Genomic DNA, 9,930 nt, shown 5'->3' with positions numbered 1-9,930 from the left:
TCTCCATGGTCTTCATCACATTAGATGTCAGAGCAACAGGCCGAAAGTCAGGGCCTTGCTCAAGGGCCCAGCAGAGTAGGATCTCTTTTGGTAGTGACGGGGATTCAAACCGGCAACCTTCTGGATACCAGCGCAGATCCTTAGTCTCAGAGCCACCACTCTGCCTCTAATGGCAGCTCCTCTCATTGTTACCCAAGGAACCCAACAGGACTGCCTACCGGAACAAGATCTCCAAGGCAGACCTGTGGGGGCGCACATACAGCAGGGCAGCTGGCACACTGGAGGAGTAAACAATCCCATATGGTAGCCTCCCTTCTGTCCTTCCATTATGTGATCGTGTTTTCCCTCCATTATGAGGGTCTCTCAGCTCCAGCCCATCCTTGTGCTCCAACCCAATTTACGTGTTGCGTGTACCTTTAACACCTGCGGTTTTTTTAGTTATTTTCTAAACTATTTGGCCGACTTAAACACCTCACGTTGAGTTTTTTTTGTGTGTGTGTGTGTGTGTGTGTTGATATCTGTCAGCTTAACGTCTGTGCTCCAATTTATTTTTGTAAATCCCTTTTATATTTTATTGTTCGTTGTTTACACCCATTTCAGTTGCCTTCCTCTCCTTTTCTTTTTGTTTGCTTCCAACGCTAAGCAGGGGATCGTTTTACAGGCGACACATTCATGTGAAGAAAGCGAAATAAACGGACAGGTATGCGTTTGAAACTGAAAGTCACCAGCTGCTCATACCTTACATGTCAGCCTTCAGACACGCAGCCTTTGTTCTATAAAGGGCACACCATGCCAGTGAACGTTAGTAATACCGACCCGGTGCAGACCTTCTCACGTGCATTTTCATAATGAGGAGCGAAGTCGGGTTGAGTGTCTCACTCAGAGTCATTTGGAGTTGAAACTTAAACTGCGACAATGTTTAGGAATGATCTGGATGAGATATGGGGACAAACAGGCTTGATGGACTGAGGGGTCTCCTCTCGTTTGTCAAATTTCTTAACGTTGTTATATTCTCTGCCACTTGTGATGATTCCAACCTCTCTATATTTTGTTCTTAGGTCCAAAATGAAAAGGCAGGAAAACCTGGTGAGTACGTCCTCTCCGCTCCTCAACAAAGGCACTCGTCTCATGGATGCTCATTCACAACTCTGCTATGCATGGTGGCAGTTTTACTGCTTCACGCCTCGTTGAGTTTGGAGTTTAGGATCTGAAGGGGTGACGGGAATGCTGAGCACTGCAAAAGACCACTGGATATCTTTGGGTGGGTGTGTGTGTGTGTATGTGAGGTTACTCAGCTCCAACCAGGACTGGCACCTGCCAGATGCTTCCATCAAAGGGTGAATGGATGACATATAATACAGAAAGTTAAGACAGCATCATCCCCTCCTTTAACCATCACCTTATCGTGGTGGAGGGGTTTGCGTGTCCCAATGATCCTAGGAGCTCTGTTGTCCGGGGCTTTATGCCCCTGGTAGGGCCACCCAAGGCAAACTGGTCCTAGGTGAGGGATGAGACAAAGAGCGGTTAAACAAACCTCCTATGAAGAAAAACAATTTTGGATGGCGTTTTCCCTTGCCCGGACGCGGGTCACCGGGGCCCCACTCTGGAGCCAGGCCTGGAGGTGGGGCTCGATGGCGAGCGCCTGGTGGCCGGGCCTGCACCCATGGGACTCGGCCGGGCACAGCCCGAAGAGGCAACGTGGGTCCCCCTTCCCATGGGCTCACTACCTATGGGAGGGGCCAAGGAGGTCGGGTGCAGTGTGAGTTGGGTGGTGGCCGAAGGCGGGGACCTTGGCGGTCCGATCCTCGGCTACAGAAACTGGCTCTTGGGACGTGGAATGTCACCTCTCTGAAGGGGAAGGAGCCTGAGCTAGTGCGCGAAGTTGAGAGGTTCCGGCTAGATATAGTCGGACTCACCTCGACGCACAGCTTGGACTCTGGAACCAATCTCCTTGAGAGGGGCTGGACTCTGTACCACTCTGGAGTTGCCCCCGGTGAGAGGCGCCAAGCAGGTGTGGGTATACTTATTGCCCCCCAACTTGGAGCCTGTACATTGGGGTTTACCCCGGTGGACGAGAGGGTAGCCTCCCTTCGCCTTCGGGTGGGGGGGACGGGTCCTAACTGTTGTTTGTGCGTATGCACCGAACAGCAGTTCAGAGTACCCACCCTTTTTGGAGTCCCTGGAGGGGGTGCTAGAGGGCATACCTTCTGGGGACTCCCTCGTTCTGCTGGGAGACTTCAATGCTCACGTGGGCAATGACAGTGAGACCTGGAAGGGCGTGATTGGGAGGAATGGCCCCCCCGATCAGAACCCGAGTGGTGTTTTGTTATTGGACTTCTGTGCTCGTCACGGATTGTCCATAACGAACACCATGTTCAAGCATAGGGGTGTTCATATGTGCACTTGGCACCAGGACACCCTAGGCCTCAGTTCGATGATCGACTTTGTGCTCGTGTCGTCGGACTTGCGGCCACATGTCTTGGACACTCGGGTGAAGAGAGGGGCGGAGCTGTCAACTGATCACCACCTGGTGGTGAGTTGGCTTCGATGGTGGGGGAGGATGCCGGTCAGGCGTGGTAGGCCCAAACGTGTTGTGAGGGTATGCTGGGAACGTCTGGCAGAGCCCCCTGTCAGAAGTAGCTTCAACTCCCACCTCCGGCAGAACTTCGACCACATCCCGAGGGAGGTGGGGGACATTGAGTCCGAATGGGCCATGTTCCGTGCCTCTATTGTTGAGGCGGCTGACCGGAGCTGTGGCCGGAAGGTGGTCGGTGCCTGTCGTGGCGGCAATCCCCGAACCCGCTGGTGGACACCGGCGGTGAAGGATGCCGTCAAGCTGAAGAAGGAGTCCTACAGGACCCTTTTGTCCTGTGGGACCCCGGAGGCAGCTGATAGGTACCGTAAGGCCAAGCGGAATGCGGCTTTGGTGGTTGCTGAGGCAAAAACTCGGGCGTGGGAGGAGTTTGGGGAGGCCATGAAGAACGACTTTCGGACGGGCTTCGAGGAGATTCTGGTCCACCATCCGGCGTCTCAGGAAGGGGAAGCAGTGCAGTGTCAACACTGTATATGGTGGGGATGGTGCGCTGCTGACCTCGACTCGGGACGTTGTGGGTCGGTGGGGGGAATACTTCGAAGACCTCCTCAATCCCATTAACATGCCTTCCAATGAGGAAGCAGAGCCTGGGGGACTCAGAGGTGGGCTCCCCCATCTCTGGGACTGAGGTCACCGAGGTGGTCAAAAAACTCCTTGGTGGCAGGGCCCCAGGGGTGGATGAGATACGCCCCGGAGTTCCTCAAGGCTCTGGATGTTGTAGGACTGTCTTGGCTGACACGCCTCTGCAACATCGCATGGACATCAGGGACAGTGCCTCTGGATTGGCAGACCGGGGGTGGTGGTCCCCCTCTTTAAGAAGGGGGATCGGAGGGTGTGTTCCAACTACAGAGGGATCACACTCCTCAGCCTCCTGGAAAAGTCTATTCAGGGGTCCTGGAGAGGAGGGTCCGTCGGATAGTCGAGCCTCGGATTCAGGAGGAACAGTGTGATTTTCGTCCTGGTCGCGGAACAGTGGACCAGCTCTATACCCTTAGCAGGGTCCTGGAGGGTGCATGGGAGTTTGCCCAACCCAGTCTACATGTGTTTTGTGACTTGGAAAAGGCATTCGACCGTGTCCCTCGGGGAATCCTGTGGGGGGGTACTCCGAGAATATGGGGTTCCAGCCCCCTTATAAGGGCTGTTCAGTCCCTGTACGATCGGTGCCAGAGCTTGGTCCGCATTGCCGGCAGTAAGTCGAACCCATTTCCAGTGAGAGTTGGACTCCGCCAGGGCTGCCCTTTGTCACCGATTCTGTTCATATCTTTTATGGACAGAATTTCTAGGCGCAGCCAGGGTGTTGAGGGGGTCCAGTTTGGTGGGCTCAGGATTGGGTCACTGCTTTTTGCAGATGATGTTGTCCTGTTTGCTTCATCAGGCCGTGATCTTCAGCTCTCTATGGATCGGTTCGCAGCCGAGTGTGAAGCGGCTGGGATGAGAATCAGCACCTCCAAATCCGAGACCACGGTCCTCAGCCGGAAAAGGGTGGAGTGCCCTCTCAGGGTTGGTAGCGAGATCCTGCCCCAAGTGGAGGAGTTCAAGTATCTCGGGGTCTTGTTCACGAGTGAGGGAAGAATGGAGCGTGAGATCGACAGGCGGATCGGTGCGGCATCCGCAGTAATGCGGGCGCTGCATCGGTCTGTCGTGGTGAAAAAGGAGCTGAGCCGCAAGGCGAAGCTCTCAATTTACCAGTCGATCTATGTTCCTACCCTCACCTATGGTCATGAGCTATGGGTAGTGACCGAAAGAACGAGATCGCGAATACAAGCGGCTGAAATGAGTTTCCTCCGCAGGGTGTCTGGGCTTTCCCTTAAAGATAGGGTGAAAAGCTCAGTCATCCGGGAGGGGCTCAGAGTAGAGCCGCTGCTCCTCCGCATCGAGAGGAGTCAGATGAGGTGGCTCGGGCATCTGATCAGGATGCCTCCTGGACGCCTCCCTGGTGAGGTGTTCCGGGCATGTCTAACCGGGAGGAGGCCCCGGGGAAGACCCAGGACACGCTGGAGGGACTATGTCTCTCGACTGGTCTGGGAACGCCTTGGGATTCTCCCGGAAGAGCTAGAAGAAGTGGCCGGGGAGAGGGAAGTCTGGGCATCTCTGCTCAAGCTGCTGCCCCCCGCGACCCGACCTCGGATAAGCGGGAGACAATGGATGGATGGATGGACGACAGCATCATAAGAAAAGAAAAAGAAATGAGAACTTCAGCCTTCAATCTATAAAAGAATTGACTCTCAAGGTCTTATTTCTTTGCAGGAGAAACCGCAGCATCGAAGGACGATCAGGATGAAGAGCCGGTGAGTCATCTGAAGTGACAGGTTGTGTTGCGTGTGACAGCGTCATTAAAGCTCATTACTTCATTGGCTTTGTGTTCTTTAATGTCGCCTTCCACCAATGCTTGAAGTAGACCGGCAGTCACCAGTACTCCATACCGACATACTCTCCTCCTGAAGACGAGTAGTTAATGTTTGTGTGTACCATCACTACGCCCCACAAACCCCAGCTCACTGAAAGCATATCACCTTACTTTTATACAACACAATGTCATCAGCACACGGCCTGCACCAGGGGGTCTTTTATCCCAGGACTCAGCACATCCATAACGAGCTCAAAGAGGTAAGGTCTTCAAGAAGATCCCTGGTGCTGAGCAACTCTTACTGGGATCTTGTCTGTTACCCCAACACTGCTTTGAACCCGAGTCCTCACTTCGTCATGCATTTCCTCACACACATCTCTAGTCTTCCTTTCTCTCTCATGTACCTCCAGACCACTAGACGTGGTACTCCATCATAAGCCAACGCCATATGCAATCCTTTCCGTTTTTCTCGATGCTCCTCTAACAGTGTTCACATTTCAAAGAATGTATCAGTTGCTCCTCTTTCTGACATAAAACCACACTGCTCCTCTACTACGGTGGTCTCTTCTCTAAGCCTTCTCTCTATAACCCATCCATTATTCAACCTGTTTTATCCTAACACAGGGTCACGGGGGTCTGCTGGAGCCAATCCCAGCCAACACAGGGCGCAAGCTCTCTATAACCCTTTACCAAATTTCTATTGGGTGTGACATCGCCTTTATCCCTCTGTAGTTTCCACGGTCCTGACTATCGCCCTTCTCTTTATAAATGGATACAACCCCAGTGCATCTCCACTCCTGCTCATAGACCTTCTGCGTTACATCCCACAACACATCGGCTCCCTCTTCTCCTAAACACTTCCACACTTCTGCTGGTCTTGTTGACTTTCCACTTTTCATTCTTTTCAGTGCTTCCTTTACTTCCTCCCTCCATATTCTTGGGACTTGCCCTTCATGTGGCCAGACACTACTGATGGAGTCAACAGCTTTTCAATGTACCTCTTCCATCTCTTCTCGATCCTATCATGCTCACTCAAGACCTCACCTTGCTTATCCTTCATCTGCTTTTTATAACTCCAATCCTTTCCAGCTTTGTTCCTAACCTCTGCTATTACTTACACTTTCCTCCCACCTTCGTTGGTCTACAATTTTACCTACACCTCTGCCAAAGCCTCCAAAGCAGAATGTATCAGGAGTTTGGTGTGACAGAAGAATTAAGACCAAGGTTAAAGTTAAGGCTTTGAAGAAAGTGGTGAGACCACCAATGATGTGTGGAGCTGAGACATGAGCAGTAAAGTGGAGAATATTGAGACGGACATGTGAAGTTACCAAAAAGGACAGAATTAGAAACGAGACAATCAGAGGCACAAGTGGAAGAGAAAGTACAGGAAAGTAGATTGTAGTGGTTGGACATGTAATGTGGAGAGACCAGGAATATGTGGGAAAAAGAGTGGTGAAGATGAGGATAAGAAAGTGAGGGAGGCCAAAGCAAAGATGCATGGATAAAGTAAAGGAGATGTGAAGGATAAGGATAAGGGTCTGACTGGGAAGGAGGCACAGGACCGAAGTGTCTAGAGAAGACTGATGAGGCACAATAACTCCAGGAAGAAGAAGAAGAAGATATTAGGCCCTCAAAAGGGAAACCCAAACCACTATCTGAAATGGTTTTTGATGGATATCATCAGCCATATCTACTGTGTCGGGTTTTATCAGTTCTTTATTTTTCCTTTTCCAAGCTCTGCCACTCATTAACAGATTTCTAGGTCTCTGATAATGAGGATATCATCTGGGAGTACAGGTGATCGACCTTTAGGAAAACGAGATCACAGTGTATTAAGGTCCAGGGCTTGTTTGACAAGTGCATATACAAAAAAATGTAGAATTTAATTTGAGTAAGGACTTGTTGGGATGTTGAGTATATCATGTGAAATGCTGGCCATGAGGACTTAGATGCTGGAATCAAAATCCCAGGAAGAAAAATCAGCAACATCTTCCACTAAAGATATTGTGCAACAAGAACGGAGGTGATAAGAGGGTCCTAAACGAAAGGGTGCCCCTTACTCAGTCATGACGCCAGTGTATTCTGACAAACGTGCACCTCGTGTCAGGCCTGTGATACAACCAGACAGCCATTTCCAAGCAATTTGTTCTTTGTCTGATTTGTTGGACGGTGTTAAATACCGAAGTATCTTCCCCAGTTACTGTCTGCCATCATCTTTTCTGCCTTGTTGACCATAAATTATGGCAGGCAGCAAACAACAACAACATTTATTTCTATAGCACATTTTCATACAAAAAGTAGCTCAAAGTGCTTTACATAATGAAGAAAAGAAAAATAAAAGACAAAATAAGAAATTAAAATAAGGCAACATTAGTTAACATAGAAAGGAGTAAGGTCCGATGGCCAGGGGGGACAGAAAAAACAAAAAAAAACTCCAGAAAGCTGGAGAAAAAAATAAAATCAGCAGGGGGCCACGAGACCACCCAGTCACCCCCGGGCATTCTACCCAACATAAATGAAGTAGTCCTCTTTGTAGTTAGGGTTCTCACAGAGTCACTTGATGCTGATGGTCATACAGACTTCTGGCTTTTAATCCATCCATCATTTTTGGAACATCATGGTACTTAGAGTAGATGGTGGTGGCACAAGCCACCACCAAAAGGACACCGGAAAAGGAAACAGAAGAGAGAGTAGGGGTTAGTACAGATTTTAGAGCCACCATGAATGGTTATTATAATGAATTGGATATACAGAGTATCAGGATTAAATTACAGTGAAGTTATGAGAAGGCCATGTTACAGTAATGTGTTTTCAGCAGTTTTTTAAAGTGCTCCACTGTATTAGCCTGGCGAATTCCTACTGGCAGGCTATTCCAGATTTTAGGTGCATAACAGCAGAAGGCTGCCCGCCTCACCACTTCTTTTAAGTTTTGCTCTTGGAATTCTAAGGAGATACTCAGTTGAGGATCTAAGGTTGCGATTTGGAATATAAGGTGTCAGACATTCCGATATATAAGATGGAGCGAGATTATTTAAGGCTTTATAAACCATAAGCAGAATTTTAAAGTCAATCCTGAATGACACAGGTAACCAGTGTAGTGACATCAAAACTGGAGAGATGTGCTCGGATTTCCTTTTCCTGGTAAGGATTCTAGCAGCTGCATTCTGCACTCGTTGCAAACGATTTATGTCTTTTTTGGGTAGACCTGAGAGGAGTGCGTTACAGTAATCTAACCGACTGAAAACAAACACGTGAACTAATTTCTCAGCATCTTTCAATGATATAAGAGGTCTAACTTTTGCTATGTTTCTTAAGTGAAAAAATGCTGTCCTAGTGATCTGATTAATATGTGATTTAAAATTTAGATTACAGTCAACAGTTACCCCTAAGTTTTTTACCACCGTTTTGACTTTTAATCCTAATGCTTCCAGTTTATTTCTAATAGCCTCATTGTATCCATTATTGCCAATTACCAAGATTTCAGTTTTCTCTTTATTTAACTTGAGAAAGTTACTATTCATCCATTCTGAAATACAAGTCAGACATTGTGTTAGTGCATCAAGAGAATCGGGGTCATCAGGTGCTATTGATAAATACAGTTGTGTGTCATCAGCATAGCTGTGGTAGCTCACGTTGTGCCCTGAGATAATCTGACCTAATGGAAGCATGTAGATTGAGAAGAGCAGCGGACCAGGATAGAGCCTTGTGGAACACCATATAGGATATCAAAGGTAAAGGAAATGTGCTTCTACTCCAGACTCCAGGGGGATGCAGCGAGCTGTTCTTCCAATGAACTCTAAAACAAGACGATCCATGTTTCTGATTTTACCAACAGGAATCTGCCGGACTGAGCTTCGGTGACAGGTTTGCAAGGAAACTCATGGAGTTCTGCAGGAAGACCAAGAAGAAGAAATGCGATTGAAAACAGGCATGAAGGCATGAATGGGAGAACATCGTTAGAATGTACAGTCTGCCTTCAAATGATATTGGGCTTTTGGGGCTTTTAGAATTCTTCATAAATATACATCATTTCTCAAAATGCGTGTTTCTACAAGTTGCAGTTAATAATCAACATGCTTATGCAAGACAAAGCAGGAGAAAATGGCGGAGCAGAGCTTAGCATTGTGTAAATTGCAAGTCCCTAGTATTTGAAGCTAATCCCTTTGCCTTAGTGCTCCACACAGCTTCATTGTTTTTTGTGAAAAATAAATCTTGTAAATTTATTAAAACTCCACAAGGAGTGTCTCGCCAGGGTTTGTGACAGGATTTCCCCCTTTAACACGCATTTTTGGTGGTGCTTTTGGAACCCTTTGTGACTTCTGTGCTTAGGGACTCTGAGTCATAACAATCACTTCCATTTGTGCAACTCAAACCCACAACCTTACCTGCTAACAAGAAAACAGTCTGATGTTTCCATCCACTTAGGGGGAATTCTTTAATGGTCACTTTACAGATTTTCAACAACAAACTATAAATTTTAAACTCCACCAAGGACAGTCCTAAGCCCGGCTGAAAAAGGAGGAAGGTGGTCGCCCTGCTGAAGTGACCAGAACCGGGAGACCGGGGAAAACATGCACGAAACCAATGGTCAGTTCCGAATCAAATTCTTTGTTTAATGCTACCGCATCCGGGGCAGCCGATGCGCCAGTATTGGGGAACCAGGAGGCTGGTGAAAAATGGGCTACTGGCCGAAGAAACCGAAAGATCATCACGCCAAAAATGGAAATACGAATCGCTGCGTGGAACGTTCGAACTGGTCATCACGTCGGCCAAAAAGAAATCATTGCCAAAGAACTGCTGAGCTGCAAAATCGACATTGCAGCTTTATCTGAACTACGACTCATAGGATCAGGGCAGATGGTCATCGAACCACCACTCATCGACGACCAGATGGTACTCTACTACTCGGGTGGAGAAAAGCGAGAAGCAGGAGTCGGATTCATGGTTGCCCGTCGCGCAGTCAATAGCGTCGTTGCATACCAGCTGATCT

The 9,930-nt window shown here is 48.5% G+C and overlaps 1 long non-coding RNA gene across 1 annotated transcript; it reads left to right on the top strand.

Moving 5' to 3' along the window:
* The first annotated feature begins 1,056 nt into the window (after positions 1-1,056).
* Positions 1,057-9,168, top strand: LOC127527870 (uncharacterized). Its single transcript, XR_007935037.1, has 3 exons — positions 1,057-1,086; positions 4,841-4,881; positions 8,776-9,168. It is a non-coding gene; the product is annotated as an uncharacterized LOC127527870 (long non-coding RNA).
* The last annotated feature ends 762 nt before the right edge of the window (positions 9,169-9,930 follow it).

The sequence above is a fragment of the Erpetoichthys calabaricus genome, chromosome 5 (genome assembly GCF_900747795.2).
Source record: "Erpetoichthys calabaricus chromosome 5, fErpCal1.3, whole genome shotgun sequence".
NCBI lineage: Eukaryota > Metazoa > Chordata > Cladistia > Polypteriformes > Polypteridae > Erpetoichthys > Erpetoichthys calabaricus.
This window is presented reverse-complemented; position numbering and strand designations above follow the sequence as displayed.